We start from the raw sequence: 9,996 nt of genomic DNA, 5'->3' as shown, positions 1-9,996 counted from the left end.
AGCAGTTACCCACTCAGTGTGCCCTTGCTGGCTTCACTCAATCTGCTGTCACTTTCCATACTCCTTCATTTGTTTTCTGCAACCATCCCTCAGATAAGTCACTTAAATCCTCACCTCAGAACCTTCTTTTAGAGAAGTCCACACTAAGGTACTCAAAAACACAATACAAAAGTCACGTGATTGTTCGTAAATTACTATATAATCACTTATAGTTGTCTTCATGATATTTGAGGACAGGAGTGGGCATAAACTGGAAGCATAAACTATACACACTGAAGGGTGGGCAAAAAGCACTATGGAAATACAGAGATGGATTTTTTTCAGTCCTATCCATTGCTGTTGTCTTGAACAAGTCACTTCAACTTTTCATTTAAAGAGGTAAATTTTATTTTTCTGTGAATTCCCTCTTCAAAAGCTATCTGCAACAAGCATAAAAAAAAAAACTTTAATGCTCTAATTTCAACATTTTAGGAACAATAAACTTAGGGATTCATTAACAAGGAAGGTAAGTATGTTATCACTTTCACAGCCATCAATAGTGATTTATGTTAGCATGTGTAGACCAACAGCTCTGTGCCAGTACCTATTGACTTTGCCACAAAGGCCCTATATGCAAGGCTTGAACCACAGCTGGTATGAGTCTTTGCCGAACACCCCCTGTGGACCACCTGGAACCTGAGAACATTAAGAGGCATATGAGGAGCATCCCATCACTTCCCCGTGTATTAAGGAGGCTGTCATGAGACAGTTGTCCAGTGTCTCCAGGGATTTATTGAAGTATGAACAGTGTTCATGGAAATCAGATTTTACTAAGGAATAGACAAAACCTCAATCAACCAACTCTGAAAAGAGATGGCCTCAGAATGTCAGGTTCACCTCTGTCTTATAGGCTAGAGTCAAACTTAAGAGGCAGAATCAAGAGTATGAGGAGCCAGCATCACCAACCAGTCTAGGTCTCTCGTGAGAGCTATGCTGCTAAAAAGCAGAAAGACTAGTGGGATAAGCCTTGAAGCCCATGGTGCAGGCCCAGATGGAGGTGCGGCAGCTGCACATGTTGGGAATACTCAGTGGCAAGCTTGACTGGTTTAAGTGAAGAATTCCTTGTTATCCAGCCACTGAACATGACGTGCTAAAAGAGGGACAATGCTAAGTTGGCCTCTTCTGATTTGGGAGGCAACATACACCACAATTAGATGTGCTACTTCAATTTGCCAAGTAACCTAAAAGCTTGAGGCCTTGAGAAAGCTTCACAGCAAGTTCAGCTTAGTCTGTCTGCATGTTTTGAAAAATAACCCCTAAAATTTTGTAGGCTCCAATTCAGAGTCACTTTCCCTAATAAGGATAGGCTCCCATGTCAGATACTTCACAATAATAAATTTGAGGATTCTTCGATTCTCCCTGTAGGAACATGGTTCACAGAAATTATACAAGTAGTGTGACAAGTAGGCCTTTTTTTTTTCCTATAAGGATCTTCCAAGAAAAATCAAAGACTAGCCAGTGGTTAGAGTATCAGATCCAAATATGTTCATATCTAGGTGAAGAGTGAAGAACAGAAAAGACAGTGTCCTGAGGCAGAGGTGAGCACAAGATACACAAGGCAAAGCAATAGAGTAAGCTACATACTTTAAGTAGAGTTTCCCACTGCTGCATTTGGAATGGAACAGTGCCCTGGCACAGTCTCCTTTTATTTTACCAACATTTCTGTGCCTATTCAGCATAAATATTGCTGGTGATCTATAGCTTCCTGGAGATGTTTGGCTATGCCTAGAGTTCACCTTAATTTTCACTGTTCTTTGGGTGTTCTCCCTGTTTATATTTAATAAGGTTGTCAAGGCTATTTAGTTTCAAGATACTGCTCATGTGGCAATTCAGGTGTTCAGAATGAAGCCTCACAGAAGCCTGCAAAGTCTCTCTAGGTGACCTTATTGACCCGTTTCTTCTTTCAGCTTTTGAAACCTTTGCTATTGCTAACTACTGACAAATTCCCTCTATTGAACTCCCTGGAATAGGCTCCATTTTACTCACTTGATCCTACCTGATACAGAGTGATGAAATCCACTCATGGAGCACCGTAATGCTGGTGTAGAACAGTCCCTTTGAGGGCACAGGGAACTTACTGGTCATGAAGGATTTAAGGGCTCTCCTACCTTGACTCTGGCCACAGCCAAGCCATTTGGGAATTCTAACCCTGTTATTTTTGCCCTTATTTTAACCCAGTCCACTCTAGCATTCCCCCTGTTAATGCTGGACACCCCCAAGACCATGGGGGTGGCCAGTCCTTTAGCAGTTCCCTGAACTAGGCTCTGCTGCACTGAGCTTAGTAGAACCCAACTACTCAACATGATGAAAAGGGCTGAGTGATGCCTATCTTCATCCTGGAGTAGGCCTGTCCCCAGAGCCATCTCACTAGCCTACCAGAGCTTTAACAAACAGAGCTGAGTAGTGTGCCCGAGTAAGCACCAACACAAAGGCGGGTCTCTATGGCCCTCAGCCCACTGAAGTTGAATCTGGTATAAGGAAAGCAGGTACCCTTAAGGCATCCAATGGTAAAAAGTAACATCAAGAAACTAATGTAAATTTCTTTAAGAGTTTTCTTCATGAAAGACAGACCACCCTACAAAGAGTTCATCCAGAGAAAACTGCCCGTACCTAGAGAAGTGCTATTATTCTAGTAGTAAGTCTAGGTTGTAGTCTAAGGTGCCCTGCATGTGCCTTTCTCTAGCAGACCCAGTGGTTCTAGAGGTATTTATGATGCATAAAGATTCTCTATCAATTTCTGGGAAAACCTAATAGTCAAGTACTTATAGAATGTAGACCCCTTAGGATTCCCGAGTAAGGCCACATCTTCTGCAGAACTACTCTCCATTTGAGAGTATACTACTCTCATGAATTATACTACTGGGCTGTAGTAGAGATTTAGTCTTGAACATGACACTACGTGTGGCCTTACAGCTGCAGAACCGTTTGTTACCCCGCGCTTTTCCCAGGATTTCACAAGGGAGTGCCTCAGCAAACTGAGACTCCATGGAAACATATCGATAAAGCTCATTTGAGGGGAAATCTCAGCAGACTGAGACCCAATGGAATAATATCGGCCCCTCCCCTTCAATAGATGGCGATGCCATCCTCTAAGGTTATGCGTGTGTGTGAAGGCACAGTACGTGCTGGAGCACAATGGGGACTTTCAGAAAACAGCCAGCAGGCACGTAACTCACAGACTTTGAGATTAACAAGCTTTATTTCCTCATTTGTTAACTAATAAAAGCTATGCGTTGGCCTGGGGCTCAGTCCTTGAGGCTTGAGTCCCTTAGTCCCGCTTGCACTCTATTCTTGGCTACTGTCTTTCTTAACCCTGTGCCGTCATTCTTGCTTCCCACAGCTCTTGTCATGCAGGACGTGACATCTGGCGCCCAACATGGGGCCCGATTCTGGGGCTCATTTGTGGGGCTCAAGAAGGAAGTTCGACTCCCAGTTGAAATTCAAAGACGTTTCAAGGCATGGGGCCTGGGAGAGGTCGTGGCAACTACTGCTGGTAGGGTAACTCCCAGAGAATTTAACCAAGGTAAAAGGGGAATTTGTTTCTTTCTATGTGCAAGAGAGTGAATGTGTGAATGTGTGATTATAGTTCCACGGCTACGGCTACAGAGCTTGCTTGAGCCCTAACCTGCAATTCCGTGGTCCAGTCATAAGGCAAAATGGTGACTTAGCGCCTGACGGCGTTAACCAGGCCCGGGGTTTATACGGGTGCACGATAACCAAGACAGACTTTAAAGTCCTGAGAAGGACACGGCCAGACGGGCATCTGAATCCATTCAGAGTGAAAGTCTTCTTCCTCTCTATCCTTTTCTCTATACATAATGGGAAAAGCTAATAGCCAATATAGGTCTTATATGTGTTTGCTAAACACCTTCTTAAGGCTGGAGGAGCTCAAGTGTCAGATCAGAAATTAGAGGAGCTTCTCAAAGTAATTGAAACTTATTGTCCTTGGTTCCCAAACTTAGGGACGTTAGATTTAAAAACATGGGGAAAACTTGGTACAGAACTCCGTGGATTGTATCATAAAGGAGTTTCTCTCCCAGTAACCAACTGTGCTATGTGGCAATTAATTTGGTCAGTTTTAGAACCTTTACAAGCTGATGAGGAAGATGCTTCCCACAGCTCTTGTCATGCAGGACGCTACAGCCAAGCAATATCTGATCATTGGAACCACCCTTGGTGAGCTGGATTTTATTGAATCTAAATCGTAAGATCAAGTAGAACAATATTTTCTTTTCTTTTTCAAGCAATCTTTATTTCTTTTTACTATAAAGACAATATATGCTGATTATAGAAATTTTAGAGAGTAAAACATGACCAAAACTAAAAATCACTGATTATTTTACTACCCAGAGATACTCAGTGTTAACATGTTAATATACAGTTGACCTTTGAACAGTACAGGTTGGAACTGCATGGAGGACAATAATTTTCTTTCCTTCTAAACTCTAGCATTCTAAGCTCTTCCCTTCAGCCAATGGTACTGCTATGTTCAGGAATGCCCATACTGGAAAGCTGGAAGCTACCTGTGATCTCTTACTTCTAATTCCAACAGTCACTTTTCTACTTGAAATATTGCTATAATGTTGAAGATGCTAGTCTGACCATAACTCTCCCTTGCCTAAAACCACCCAATGTCTTCCCTTATCTTTTAGGTTAGCATTAACACTCATATCTTACAAGAATCTGCTCCTCTCCTCAGCTTGGTACTGGTAATACCAAGCTGCTTGCAGCTCTCCATAAGATTTGTTCTTTTTGTCTAGGTGAAAGACACTTTGTTCTAGACCTCTATCTTTTCATCTGGGCAAATACTTCTCTAGATTTATTTCAGGGCTTTCTTTCCCTGACCCTACCCCCATGACTGACTTTGGTGCCTCTTCTTTACTATTAGCTAGATGATCTCTGGTCATCACCACATTAAACTCATTCCACAACAGTTATCTTTTACCCATTAGGATTATTCATTGCAAGACAAGATCAGGCCTTATTCATATTGTTCTTAGTTTCTATGCCCCCAGAAGGAAGATTCTGGTGCCAGGAGCTCTAGAGGTACAGCTGGGGACCAGATCAGTTGGGCAGGCAAAGAGCTCTTGGAAGCAATCTGTTATTACTATAGCTCTTTATTCACATTAATATACACTAAAATGGGGGATTCGAGAACTATCAAAAGTAGGATCTGAGTTGACATTGATTTCTTGAGACCCAAGTATCATGATCCCATGTTAAAGTGTAGACATGTGGTAGGGAGGGGAGTCAGGTCTTAAATGGAGTCCTAGCTGAGCTATAGCTGACAACTGGTCCAATAGATCTGGGAACACACCCAGAAGTTATTAACCCTGTCTGAGTGTGTAGTTGAGATTAACATTCTTGGCATTTAGAATAACCCACATGAGATCCTTGGCATGTAAAGTAAGAGCTATCACAGTGGATAAGGCAAATTGTGAGTTTCTGAAATGTCCCCACCCCAGCCAACATATTAAGTCAAAAGTAGTGCATGGGGGATGGCCAAGTTTAGTTTTATGCTTAAGATTCAAGCAAAAAGGTTGGTGGTCCATATATCTCAGTTTAATTCTATTTTCTGGCCCATGAATAAACTGAATGGGTACTGAATAATGACTAAACTACCTCAACTTCAACCAAGTATTAACCCTGGCTCCCAAGTGAGTGAAGTTTCGAGCAGTACATCTAGGTCATCTACTTTGTATGGAGAAGGGGCCTGAGGTGAGAACATACATTAAAATATGGGCAATGGGAAAGGCCTAACCATCTGGTTAGCAGCCTAAAGGGAAGAAGACTGAAACATCAGGGACACAATATTCAGTAGAGGGATAAAGATGGATATAGAAGGATTGGCCCACATTAACACACACCAGAAAGGATTCACCACAGAAGAGGTACTAAATAGCCAAGTAGACACAATGACTGCCACCTGACATTCACCAATCTTTTAGTCACACAGTATTTGGAACAGCAGATATGTGACTGAAGTGGCTACTGTGGCAGAGACAGAGACCAAATATGGGCTCAACATTATGTATGTGCTTTTACCAGCCAGTCTAGCTACTACCACCTATGGATGTCCAACCTGCCCGCAATAGACATCTTGCCACTTTAATCTCTCCTGCCCAGACTTGGCCACAGCAGAAATATTTTTAAAGGGTTTTTATTTCTGCCCTCAATTTATCCCACCCAATTGATATTCCCTCTTATGGCAGAAACCCAAGCCTCTAATACCTTACGGAGGGCCTTTCCTCCAAACAACCCCTGATGTAGACTCTGCTATTATGAGTTCATTTTTGACAGATGCAGTAAGAACTAAATTCAGCATGGGAAAGGAAGCTATGAACACCATCTTCAACTCACACTATCACACATAAAGCTTTTCAATACCCCAAGACCTTATCAGACCAGACCCAACAGATGTCATAGCCTATTCTCCCAAGAGATTATAGACTTAGATGCTTGTCTATCCTGGGAAGCCAGGACCACCATGTTCCCAAACCAGTGTATCTGGGAAGACATGCTTATCCAGAATTTCTATGCAAGAACACATTACAAGAACACTCGACTCACTTTCACATGCAAAAGGAACTGGCTGAGTTCCAGGTCTATCTAATCCCAACTTTACAGTAACTGCCTGGAATAATTTTATCCCCACCGTGTGAAGTAGAGCCTGTCCCTGCTGCTCTGTTGGAGCCACAAATTGTCAGGAGCACCTGGGAGCCTTGAAAACCCAGAGTCTGGCCACAATTCTGCATATCAATGTGGAGCCATGGATAGGAGACCAGCAGCAATGTGTAGCTGATGTGCCTCTCTAAGCTATCTTGTCATGGCATCAACTCAGACCCCAGGCTGGTATTTGCGGTGCCACTCACCTCTCTTTCCCCAGGTAGTTCTGAGCAAATTGAGAACTAACCAAAGTCATAGATTCAGACTACCTTTGTTAGTTACACCGGATCAGAGAACCAAGTTTGGAAGAAATAGTCCCCCTGAATCAGGCTGAATGAACCTTCTGACATAGGTGGAGAAGGCCTGCTTGATTTCACACTCTTCTGCACGAACTGAAGAGGACAGACAGCTCTAAAGTCTAAAGAGAAGGATTCAGCTACATATATCCCATGAATTGTTCCCAGTCTCATTAACCCAATTCTTCTTCTTCCCTTGGATGAGACGTAATAAGGGGAAGAATAAACCATTGAAAGGATGTATTAGCATTCCTCTGGGAAACGTTTCTTTAGAAGTAAAGAAAGGAATGGAAGAAATCTTCCAATGGAACTACACAAAGAAGTCGGGGGTGGGGAGAATATATCTTGCAAATTCAAACCTGTGTCAGAAGAAGCCAAAGAGGAACAGCAGGCTGCAGGTGAACCAAGAATACAAAGAACCTCAGAGGAGGGATCAGAGAAAAAGATCTATGAAAGATGACCACGCCTCCTGTCTACAAAAGACAGCAGTAAGGCAATGAAAGAGTTAGACTTAAGAGATCATTCCTTCATTCCTCTGAACTGCCGCAAGTCAACCTTCACTGAGATATCATGGGAGCCTGGTGCCATCAAACCTGGGCACCAAAGGCCTGAAATTAGATGCATATAAGAGACTCTGCTTACCCTAATCAAACGGACATTCCTGTCACAGCAAAGGGGGCCAAGAGTCTGACGAAAATCACAAAGAAAATCAAAGGGGGGAAAATGACTCTGGAAAGTTCTGATCCCCCTGAAGTGACTGCTCCCTCTGAGAAGGGACCCCTGCCTTTGAAGGCTCTACCGCTCTCCTTGGAGGAGTGGACAATGTTGTCATGACAACTTCTGCCCCGGAAGCTGTGCTTGCCTCTTGGGCCAGAAGTGCAGCCAGGACTGGAAAGATGGAAGGAGTGGAGAGGCCTCTGGCATCAGGTGCCGTGGAGTCCATGGGCAAAGTCTCCTTGCACACACAGAGGGTTAGGTTTACCTACAAGATTTGTGCTGGGCAAGCCTGGGTTTCTGAAAAACAAGGGAGAGCGTGTACACACTTCTTGCTACCTGCCTGCCACTGTCCATCCCCACACCTGCAGGACATGTGTTGTGCCCAAATGTGTTCATAAAAAAGGTGTTAATGAAAAGCTTCCAATGAAATTACAATGCTAGGAAAAAGGGTACAGCTATGATTATAATTAATGGTAGAAAGGTGACTATAATCAACTCCTTGGTACCAGCGACAGCTAAAATCTAAGCCATTCCACAACCTCTATGCTTCCTGCTTACAGGGTACACAGGCTAGTGGGTTGCAGATGTTACTCTCAGACTCACAACAGTCCTGAGGCTTTGTGGGTTGGGGTACAGAGACTCTCATTGTAAAATGGAATCGCATTTCACAAGTTACCATTCATTCTGGTTAATCTAGATGAAAAAGTTGTTTATACTACCAAATGATGACCCTTCTGAAATAGAAGTGACCTCAGCTGTTCTTTTAAAGTGGGAACCTGAGCTGAGCATTGTGAAGGGGATTTCCCGCCTCAGCATTCTGACTTTGTTAGGGGCTGCCGCTTTCTACATCTAAGTTTAACGACTTCAAAGTGTTGAGTATTTTAAGCCAAAGGGAAAGCTGTTCTTCTCTCCACTCCCCAAAACACATTCTTAATATACAAAACATTTTTCAAAGTTTCTTAACCTGAGATGTATAAATGGTGAGTCTCTGGGATAAAGACACAGGGCATTTTGCTGATATTCTTTCCAGTTGTAGCTATTTTGTATACTTTTGCTGCTTAAAATTTTTCAATGTTACTTCTGAGTTGTAAATACATAATATATTTAAATGTGTATAGAAAATAATTCATCTATTGTATTTAGGAAACTATATTCATTGCATGCAAATTATTAATATTCTTATCTCAGTAGAATTAAGCCAAAAAGCATGATTTTCTTAAAACCACTTTACTGAGGTATTATTGACATGCAAAAAGTTGTACACATTTAATTTATACAACTTGAGTTTGATTTGTTTTTAATTTATGTACTTAAGTGTGGGTTTTGGGAAAGATCAAATGTTTTTCACTCATCTTGTGTTTTCATGGTGATTTCCAACATTGTTCTACTGTTATGAATTGTAGGATTATGGGATTTCTCTCCCCTCCAAAATGGACTGGAAGGAGTGGTAGGATTGGAAAGAGACTGACTAAGGAAATAGGGAAGCAGAAACTAGAAAATAACCTTCCTAGTATTTCCAAAAGAATAGAAATTCTATTTCACAGGGACAGACAAGCCACACTGTGAGCCACACTTTTTTTTTTTTAAAGCAGTAGTCTAACTCACTCACCCAATTCCACTGCCCATTCCAAGGGACCTCTTTAAGGTACTCTAGGTACACATTCCAATGTATTCTGGGAGAGCAAAACTGACTTTACCCACCAATAAAAAATCATCTTTTAATTGAATGTGTCCTTCAAGGAACTAACAGCTGACTCTTACAAAACATTGCAACAAAACTTATATTTGAGTTGTTTTTTGTTTGTTTTTTCATTTGACCAACAATTACTGCTATGGTGGTCCAATACTAGAAACCCTACTGGTCACATTACAGATCCTTACACTCTCTTTCCCCTCTCTTAATATTAATATAAACCTATTAGATAATGCTACTGGGAGCTTTATGCCTACTATATCATTTGGTCATGGCATGGCATGTAAAGATGTAATAAGACTATAGGGAGTCAGCCCTACAAGGAATACATGGCCAAGCAGCTACAGAGTAGCCTTCTTCCCCCCATTTCACTGCTTTCTCCTCAATTCTACATGGTCTTCTGGCACCATGCAAACCAGTGGCCACTGCCTCCATCTTCCCCAGCTCCCATGTGTCTAGTGTTTCACTATTTCACTTCCTAGTTAGTCCAGGAGTCTCACGTCCTTTTTTCCCCTGTAAAAGCAGTGAGACAAGAATTTATTCAGGTAGCCCTTGGCTCCTTGCCTCTCGGGAGTCAGCTAGAGT

At 42.2% G+C, this 9,996-nt stretch overlaps 1 pseudogene; it reads left to right on the top strand.

Moving 5' to 3' along the window:
* Positions 1 to 2,928: 2,928 nt before the first annotated feature.
* Positions 2,929 to 8,159, top strand: LOC109439552 (developmental pluripotency-associated protein 4 pseudogene; annotated as a pseudogene).
* Positions 8,160 to 9,996: the final 1,837 nt, after the last annotated feature.

This window comes from Rhinolophus sinicus, chromosome 1, assembly GCF_057876585.1.
Source record: "Rhinolophus sinicus isolate RSI-liver-muscle chromosome 1, RSI-T2T, whole genome shotgun sequence".
Lineage (NCBI taxonomy): Eukaryota > Metazoa > Chordata > Mammalia > Chiroptera > Rhinolophidae > Rhinolophus > Rhinolophus sinicus.
Note: the sequence above shows the minus strand (reverse complement) of the source record. Positions and strands in the feature narration are given on the sequence as shown.